The sequence below is a fragment of the Cervus canadensis genome, chromosome 22 (assembly GCF_019320065.1).
Source record: "Cervus canadensis isolate Bull #8, Minnesota chromosome 22, ASM1932006v1, whole genome shotgun sequence".
Classification (NCBI taxonomy): Eukaryota; Metazoa; Chordata; class Mammalia; order Artiodactyla; family Cervidae; genus Cervus; species Cervus canadensis.
In genome coordinates, this window is record NC_057407.1 from 25,269,682 (window position 1) to 25,279,926 (window position 10,245).

The following is a 10,245-nucleotide window of genomic DNA, read 5'->3' on the forward strand; positions in this document are numbered from 1 at the left end:
TAATGTTATTTTTTCCCTTGTCTTCAAAACAAACCCAGTAAGCTTTTATAAGTCATAACAACAAGCATAAAATTGGGACATTGGGAAACCCATGGGCAGGGATTTGGAAAATCCATTCTCCCCCAAGAGGAGCTGGGAGGCTCATGAGCCCCGAGGGGCCCGCATGACCTTGAATGACCCTGGGGTCCTGAAGGAAGGGAGGAGAGCTCAGGTGGCAATAGAAACCAGGACACCCCTGCCCTGCAACCAGTCTTCAGGGCAAAGATAAAAGTATGTACAGGGGCTTTGGGATTTTCCTTCTAGTCAATTTTACTCTGGAAATTTCTTTGAAAAAAAAAATAAAAATAATCCAGAGACTGATATTTATTTAAGTGACCAATTCCCAAAACCCATTGCCCTGGAATTCTGTCCTGAGAGCCTTGCTGTCTGGGGCCTTCTCCTGCCAAAGGGCCTCAGGTGGGGGCAAACACTAAATGAAGATGTGAACTGGCCTTGGATGTAAGGGTATCCAGCTTTCTGTTTATTAGAAAAATGAACAGTAATCAGTCTCTGCACAGAAGGAAACACGTAAGGAGATATATATATACACACACACACGCACACACACACACACACATATGTGTATATATTAACATAAAAGCTAATATTTCTTGATCATCTAGTAAGCCATACCCCAAGTAATCCACACAACAACTCCATGAAATGTGTGCTATTATCATCCCAATTTTGCTGAAGGAATAAACATGGAGGTTAAGTAAATTGCCCAAGGTCACACAGCTGGGAGGTAGTAGAGCTGGGACTTGCATTTAGGCAGCTGGATGCGGGAATGGAGTTTCTATTATCATTACTCACCCTGAACTTGTTTGTCAAGCCCACATTTAAATAAATCCGTACCAGAAATTCTAAAAATCTGATGGCAAAGTAAAGTGTTTGATGGCTTTCCGTTTGATGTTTGGTATTAAAAAAAAAGTTAAGTCCAATTCTCAGATGTGGAAGATATAAGAAGATGAAAAAGATCAAGAATGAGTTAAACCAAGTTTTCTCTATCTCAACCCTACTATAACCTCCCCCAAAGAGAAAAGAAGCAAGAAAAAGAAGGAGGAAAAGTTCTTGATTTGTCACCTTTTCAAACTTTTAAATGCCTGATTTTAGGAATGTAAAAGAAGAAGAAACGATGCAAAACAGTTTTTGAAGCTGAGCAGAAAGCAGCAGAACCCAGCAAGCTGTGTGCTTCACAGGGCAGCCTGCTGGCGGTTGTGCTGGAGTGTGGGAGAAACCTTCTTGTGACAAGGACATGGGAACATGCTCAGCATCCTGGGATAAAAGACTTGAGAAGAAAGACGCCTCTCAATGAATGGTGGGCAAAATGGGCTGGAAAACAGGGGAAATGGGCCCTCTCCATGAAAAGCTGAGAAAGTGTCTTTTTTGTTAATTCTCTCACTGCAAAGTGCTGCCCTCCCCCTCCTCTGTCACCCACTCGACCCCTTCCCAGGCTCATCTCCCTGGGCTCAGAGAAAAGGCTCCTTGTAATCCCATCTGCTGGCTGCTCATCCACACTCTTTTATCTCTGCCCAGGGCTGGCAGTTGGGCCTGGGTTTCAGCTGCCAGAAATTTTGGGTTTCACATCGAATCTTCCCAAGATGGGCATCTGAGAAATGTCAGTTTACATCAAAATTGCCTTCCTAGCAAATAGCCAGAAAGCCTTCTTTTCCCTGGCAAAGTTGGGAAAGAATTCTCTCTTGGAGATCATGCCAATACAAACTCCAATCCACATTTGGGATGATTGATTGGACTTAAAGGGACAGGGACTACTTCAGCTTTATGCTTGAAAAAGAAAAGAATTTTAAGTTAAAAATGGAAAATTAGTAATGTTTCCTTTTTAGTAGTGCTAGGTGTAACAAGGAATACTGTAGTGTAACAAATTCTTAAGAACAGGGTTTGTGGATATGGTTAGAGAAAGCAAATAATCCTTTGGATAAAGGCATAAAAAGAAGAATCTTTTCGAGAAATATCCCTGATATTTAGAAAGTTCTGAAAGAAAGGAAGCGAAGCATTCTTTGAGACAGCTGATGGGGCTCTTCACTGAGTGTTAGAAAGGCCATGAGAAACTGGGAGAAACTGACTTTTTAATGCTGCAGGAAACCTCTGCTCAGAATAATTTCAAGCACTGGCACCTCTGTCCTACAGGCTAGACTCTGGCTTCTTGCAGAAGGAAATCGTGGGTCAAAATGGACAGAGCTGTTGTGACTCTGCAGGACTGGTGTCTGTGTGGAATGCTGCCTGCTCTTCAGTGCCAGGTCTGAAAACAGAGCAAGGCATCCGAAGGCAATAAAGGACCCTGTCTGCTGCTTGCCCCTCTTTCACAGTTGTCCTCTGTGGGTTTTTATCTAGGGGTGGATATGGGAGGCTGAGAGGGCAGGAAGAGGAGAGGGGTTAGGAGATGGGATTTGGGAGGGTTGGGAAGGTGGGGGTGGGTGGGAACCAAACAATAAAACCCCTGGCATGGCTGAGTGTGGCCATCCTAGCCGCCACCTTAAGGTGATGGGCTTGAAGTTTCACACAAAGATACTGCTAGGTTTTGAAGCTCCTGGCAGTTCTCTTTCCACCCCCATTTTTTTGTGTCCTTTGTACAGAATAAGCAAGCATCCTGCTGCTGCTGGTCCTTATTTGCTACTGCTGCTTAGTCGCTATGTCTAACTCTTTGTGACCCCATGGACTGCAGCTTCCCAGGCTCCTCTGTCCATGGAATTCTCCGGGCAAGAATACTGGAGTGGGCTGCCATTTCCTTCTCCAGGGGATCTTTCCTGACTGAGGGATTGAACCCATGTCTCCTGCACTGGCAGGCAGATTCTTTATCACTGAGCTGCTAGGGAAGCCCAGTAGCCTCAACAGCTTTTTTTGTTTTTTGTTTTTTGTTTTTTTCCTGTCTTTCAGCAATATCTCTAGTCCCTGAAGCTAGCAAGGCTGTTCTCAGTTCAGTTACTCAATCATGTCCGACTCTTTGCGACCCCATGAATCGCAGCACACCAGGCCTCCCTGTCCATCACCAACTCCTGGAGTTTACTCAAACTCATGCCCATTGAGTCAGTGATGCCATCCAGGCATCTCATCCTCTGTCATCCCCTTCTCCTCCTGCCCCCAATCCCTCCCAGCATCAGGGTCTTTTCCAATGAGTCAACTCTTCGCTTGAGGTGGCCAAAGTATTGGAGTTTCAGCTTCAGCATCAGTCTTCCAATGAACACCCAGGACTGATCTCCTTTAGGATGGACTAGTTGGATCTCCTTGCAGTCCAAGGGACTCTCAAGAGTCTTCTCCAACACCACATTCAAAAGCATCAATTCTTCGGCACTCAGCTTTCTTCAGAGTCCATACATACTCTCACATCCATACATGACCACTGGAAAAACTATAGCCTTGACTAGACAGACCTTTGTTGGCAATGTAATGTCTCTGCTTTTTAATATGCTATCTAGGTTGGTCATAACTTTCCTTCTAAGGAGTAAGCGTCTTTTAATTTCATGGCTGCAATTACCATCTGCAGTGATTCTGGAGCCCCCCAAAATAAAGTCTGACACTGTTTCCACTGTCTCCCCATCTATTTCCCATTAAGTGATGGGACCAGATGCCATGATCTTAGTTTTCTGAATGTTGAGCTTTAAGCCAACTTTTTCACTCTCCTCTTTCACTTTCATCAGGAGGCATTTTAGTTCCTCTTCACTTTCTGCCATAAGGCTGTTCTAGAGCATAATAAAAATGAGACCTAACACTCCAGCTAAAAACCCTGCAGAGGACTGCCTGTCATCCTCAGGGTATGATGCAATTCAAATCATGGCTCAAATGCAAGAAGACTGTTATCATCCAGCGAAGGACATTTCTTTTTTTTTTTTTTTTGAGAAGGACACTTCTAAAGGTGAAAGTGCAGCACAAATTATGCCAGGACAACGGATATACACAGAGGCTGTCCCCAGCAAATCAAGGCGTGGACTCATACCTGTGGTATCTGGCTCCTGCCTGCCCCCTCAGCCTCTTCTTATTTTCTTCAACCCTCTGCTCTCTGCTCCATCTAGGGTGGATTCCTTTTGTTCCATTTGCCTTTTCCACTTAAGGGCCTTGATCAGTCCTTCCTATTGCACTTTCCCTCAGATCCTGCTCTGCCCAGGGAAGCTCCCCATGGCTACATTACGACGCTGGATCCACACTGGATCCCTTGTTTTCTGTCCCAAGGACCAGAGATGACAGTCAAAATACATAAGTGCTGTGGGGTAATGAATGAATCAAGGAACAAACGAATGCAAGAATTAACACTAATCTCCCTCTGTCTTAGCTAGCTAGGGATGCTATAACAAATTAGCATAGTGGGTAGCTTAAGTAACAGAAACTAGTTTTCTCACAGTTCTGGAGGCTAGAAATCCAAGGTCAGGATGTCAGCATGGTTGGGTTTTGGAGAGAGCCCTTTTCTTGACCTGCAGACGGATGCTTTCTCTCTGTGTCCTTACCTGGTAGAGAAAGCAAGGGCAAGCTCTCTGGCCTCTTTTTATAATGGCACTAATCTCATCATGGGGGCTCCACCCTCATGATCTCATAGAACCTGATTCCCTTCCAAAGGACACACCTCCAAATACCCTTAGGGCTTCAATATGTGAATTTTGAGGGGGACACAATTCATTTAATGGCACCCTGTATTTCTCTACATAAATTAAACTATATGTTGAACAAATCTGCTTACTGAGTGATATGTTACAGTATAAACTGTTCCAATAATTTCCAAGTTACTTCTTAAAAACTATTTTAAAATAATTATGGATTCACAGGAAGTTGCAAAAATAATACAGAGAGGCCCTGTGTCCCCTTCACAGAATTTCCTCCATAGAAACATTTTACAAAACTCCAGTATGAAATCAAAGCTGGGGCATTGGTGTTGGTGCAATCCATAGAACTTTTTTCAGACTCCATCAGTCATACAAATAGTTTATGTCTGTGTGTATAGTGTGTATATGTGCGTGTGTGTGTGTGTGTATGTGTCTGTGCTGCTGTTTAGTTGCTAAGTCTTGTCTGACTCTGCAACACCATGGACTGTAGCGCAACACCATGGACAGGCTCCTCTGTCCTTGGATTTTCCTGGCAAGAATGTTGGAGTGGGCTGTCATTTCCTTCTCCAGGAGATCCTCCCAACCCAGGGATCAAACCCATGTCTCCTTCATTGGCAGGTGGATTCTTTAACACCAAGCGACTTGGAAAGCTGTTATGTGTCTGTAGCTTTATGCAATTATATCACATGTGTAGATTCACGTGACTATCACCACAATTAAGACACAGGACTATTTCAGCACCACAAAGGTCTCATGAGCTCTCCTTTTACAGTAAGACTCAATGCATTTCCTCACCATCCCCACCTGTTTCCAACTCTTGCAAACACAAATTTGTTTTCCATCTCTGTAATTCTGTCATTTCAAGAAGCAATATCAATGTAATCAAATAGTATGTAATCTATTTTAAAATCACGCAGTATGTCATCTGAAGGTTAAACATAGATGGTGTGGTCTTATCTTTCAAGTGGAATGCCACTAGCTAAATATGTGTCTTCTGGGTTATAATTTGACAGAGGAATCTGCACTGATGTTTCCAATGACCTCCTCATTACATCAGTCGCGGTGAGGTACCTGGCCTGTTTTGTCCTGGTGAGGGATGCTACCTGCACATTCAGGTGCAGCACATGTGTGGATGCCAGAGCTTCCCATGTACTCAGGAGAACCTCTAACAACAGTGGCACCTCCCAAGTCCCTTGTCTTGCTACCTGCTCCCCATCCCCAGAGACACAGGCCATCCCAGAGTAGCAGGTGGGCACTGCCAAAGCATTCCAGGTCCTGTTCAGGCTCTGAACATATCTGGACTACAGTAAAAAAAAAAAATTACACTCACCAGTCAGTACAGAAATCATTTCATCATTCTAATAATCTTCAATTGTACTGGTGCACATTTACTAACCACCACTCTGTAATGTCCGGTTCCATGTCTGCCCTCTAACCTTCTCGAAATCAGATACCTCCTGGTACTTGTCACGTCACCAGCACCTACCTCCATGTCAGCACACAGTAGGCACACAAGGCATTTTTGCTGAATGAGAAAGTGGGAATATGTTTTGAAATAGAGTGTTAAATCTAAACTGATTTCTCTTAAGAAGAGATTATTTATTCCTTGCCTGAAAGATGCTTTCCACTCAAATTCCACTGGACTTTTTTTTTTTTTTTAAATCAAAAAAGACGGGAATGCACCAGCAGCTGCTAGTCTAAATGGCCTAGTTATGGTGTTCTCAATGCCTCCTGCCCTCCTGACTATTTTGAAATAAGCACAGGAAATTACGTAAATTGGCAATAAGAGTCCAACAGTTGGGATCGGGGAGGTATGCATATTTGCTTTTCCAATTTTCTGCTCCCCTACCAAGCGAACACATGGAGCTTTGACCCTCCATATGTTTTTAATGCGTGTCGGAGATAAACGTTCCAGCAAGTTGGAAGCAACAGGTTGAGTGCTCCCCCTGCCCCCCAACTCCATCTGACGCTGCTTCAAGCAGGCTGTGGACCTGAGGGAGAACAGAACAACCTCCTACAGCACTAGACCTCAGAAAGTTCTGCACTCCTACCCTGCTGACTGGCTTGTGCAGAAAATTTTCGCTGACTTGCAGGGCTGGATTAGGGAACCCTTGCCCCCAGCACTGGCTATGCTGTACTGGAATCACCGTTTTGTCCTCTGTCACCCACATCCAGTTATAAACCCAGGGGAGATAGGACTGTGTCTATCACCTTCTCCACCTTGTCCCCAGCATCTGGCTTAATCTCTGACCCAGGGTAGGGCTCAGAATGTATTTGTCAGATGAATGAATGGATGAGGAGAAGGGAAACAGGAGCATTAATCAGAGCTTTACAATTGCCAAAAGTCCCCTGGACTTCTGGCACTCATATCATCTGGTTCTTATTGCAAGAATGAGCAGGACTATTGCCACTGGCCCTATAATTCAGGGGTTCTCAGCTTTGTCTGTGCATTACAGTCATCTGAAGGATTTGTACAAGGACAGACCGATGGTCCTGTCCCCAGAGTTTCTCGTTCCCTGTGTCGGGGCCCTGACATCAGCATTTCTAACACACCTCCAGAGGATGCTGCTGCAGTTGCTCCAGGGCTACAGTGTGAGAACCACTTCAGGGATAAATAGGGGAACTGAGTTGTAACTGCATTTCTTTTAACAATTAGATTTGCACTGCAGATTTTAAGAAATGGCAATATTACTACCTACAGTGGAAAATCAGCCTTATCGGTTACAGTGTGATCTGAAGAACTTAGGAATGTATATCTTTGACCATGTGGTAGACAGATGGGCCTTTCATCAGTGTAGATTCCATATTTAAAAGGTATGTGTAGGAAAGAGCATGGATTTTGGAGCCAGTAGGACCTGACTGAATTTCACTTCACTGTCAACTGGCAAGGAGACCCTGGACAAGTTAATGCTGTCTAAGGGTCTCAGAATATCCATCAGGAAGTGTAGATTATAAAAGATTCTTTTCAAAGTTGCTAGAAAAAAGAGTTAAAAAAAAAAAAAGAAGAAGAAGAAGAAGAAAAGTATTCCTACTTACTAAAAGATCAATTGGATTATGGGAAAAAAAATTGTTAATTTGTATAGCAAGGGATGTAGTACTTTTTGAAGCTATTTGGCTCCTGAGTTTTAGGTAGTGAAGGTTTTATTGGAAAATTTTATTTGGTTATTGAGCTTAGATAGTAAGAGTTTGGACAGAGAAAGATATTTATACATGTAAGGAGACGTTTTACAGAGCAGACACTCAAAAAAAAAAAAGATAGAGAGGTATAACTCAGAGATATTATAGATTTGGCTCCAGATTACCACATTAAAATAAGTATAGAGATAAAGCAAGACACACAGAGTTTTTTGTTTTTACAGTACATATAAAAGTTGTATTTACAGGCTACTGTAGTCCATTAAGTGTGCAATAGCATTATGTCTAAAAGAACTAATTATAAACCTTAATTTAAAAACAATTTTCTTGCTAAAAAATGCTAACCATCCTCTGAGCCTTCATTGAGTCCTATTAAAAACATAAAGAAGTCACTCATCACAGAAGATCACAGTAACAAATACACAATAATAAAAAAGTTTGAAATATTGTGATAGTCACCAAAATGTGAAACCAAGACCCAAAGGGAGCAAGTGCTATTGGAAAAATGGAGCCAATGGACTTGCTTGATGCAGAATTGCCACAAACCTTCAATTTGTAAGAAACCCTATCACTGTGAATTGCAATAGAGTGATATATGCCTGTAATAGAAAAATGAATGCAAGAGAATAATGTGTGGGTAAGAAAGTGGATAAATCATATGGGGGAGTTCTCCATTACCTGAGTATTCATTATTTGAGAACTTGCAGGGAATAAATCGTGAAGGGACGCTGAGATCATGGTAACATGAAAAATATCCATCAATGACACAACTATTTCAAAATTTGTGCCACCTTAAATTCTTCCTTGCTTAGCACCCATTTTGCTCATTAGGCCACAGTCTTAGTTGGTTCCCCTCTCTTACTGTCCTTTGGGTGCCTACCTGTGAACAGGAAATCTTACACACAGCGTAAGACTTCACAAACTAGATGAAAAGATGTTAGAGATCTGTTCAAGTCACATAGAAAGAGGGATCTAGCAGAATTAGACAAATGTACACCCGAATAAGAGGAAATCCAGAAGGATGGTGCTATAACATTTTCAAAAGGTAATTATTTAGCTATCAAAGGGCTGTGTGAAATACTAAAGAAATGAAGAAGCCCTCCAGTATTTTTGCATAATAATGGGCTCTTCTTGATAAAACTGCTGAGCTCAAATAAGAAGTAATGATACTGTACTTTGTTACCACAAATTTTGTCAGAAATACTGTGTTAAAAGAAAAACAAACCACAACCCACATGATTCTTGCTTTTTATAAGAATCGTATATACTACAATTACGACCCAAGTCAAGGGTCTGCAGACTGTAGCTCGAGAACCAAATCTGACCCATCACCTGAGTTTGTCAATAAATACTAGAACACAGCAATGCTCATTCATTTGCTTATTGTCCATGGCTGCTTATATACTGAAGCTGAAGCCTTGAGTAGCTACAGCAGAGATACCATTGTTCACAAAGCCAATAATACTTACTATCTGGCCCTTTACAGACAAACTTTGCTGACTTGTGATCTAAGTTTTTTTTTTTTTTTTATAAACTTTTTCTTATTTTATTTTTATAAAATATTTTTCTAATAAAAACTTTTCCCTCCACTCTTTCCAACAGCATTTTGATTTCTAAGTTGATTTATTCTCGGTGATGCTTACCCCCGCTTATCCTCCCTGAATTATCCCTAGCTGATGAGGCCACTCTATAATTCAGACAAAACGTGGTTATTCATAGAAATAAATCATTGCTGGTTCCTAATTTAAGAATGCTTGGAACCAGACTGACAGTGTTTGAATTGCAGTACTATTCTTCCTACCTGTGAGCATGGGCAAGCTTTCTGTCCTCTGGGTCTCAGTTTCCTCTTCTGTCAAATGAGTTTAATAGCATTAACTTTGCACAGTTAGGGACTAAAACAAGGTAATGAAGGTCAGGCTCTTATTCCATCACTGGAGCACAGTGTACACACACAATGGTAGCTTTTGTGATTTCTATGTGTCTAATTTCTCTTTGGTTTGGAATGGCAGTTTACACAGTCTAGATTCTGAGCTCTGAGTTCCTCCAGGCATTCTCTGAGTTGCTTGTTCTAAGGCCCTCCTCTAGCACTCTGGTTTATGAAGTCCTACATGGAGTGGAAGCAAGTTCTTTACCAAACCAACCAGTCTGCTCTGCTAGAAAGAGAAAGGCATGAGTGAAGAATTTATCTTTACTTTTAAATGAGTTCCCTTTAGTCAGTTGATGTCATAAATATCGGCAGCAGCAGCTGGGGGGAGACTCTTCACAACAGTCCAACTCCAGCAGGGGGAGAGAGCCCAATACAGCTTGCATATAAACACTCCCAGATGCTCTGACTTCAAGAGGGGCGGCATTTTGTCATCAGGAGAAGTGGACAAACATGACAGCCGTGCGGCAGTGATGGTAATGAGGGTGGTAATCAGCCGGCCAGGGGAGAGCAAGATGATTTCCTGACTAGATCACGGGGGAGGAACAACGCTGGCTTTATTCCTCCAGATCGCATCCAACTAGTTGTAGTTCCCCT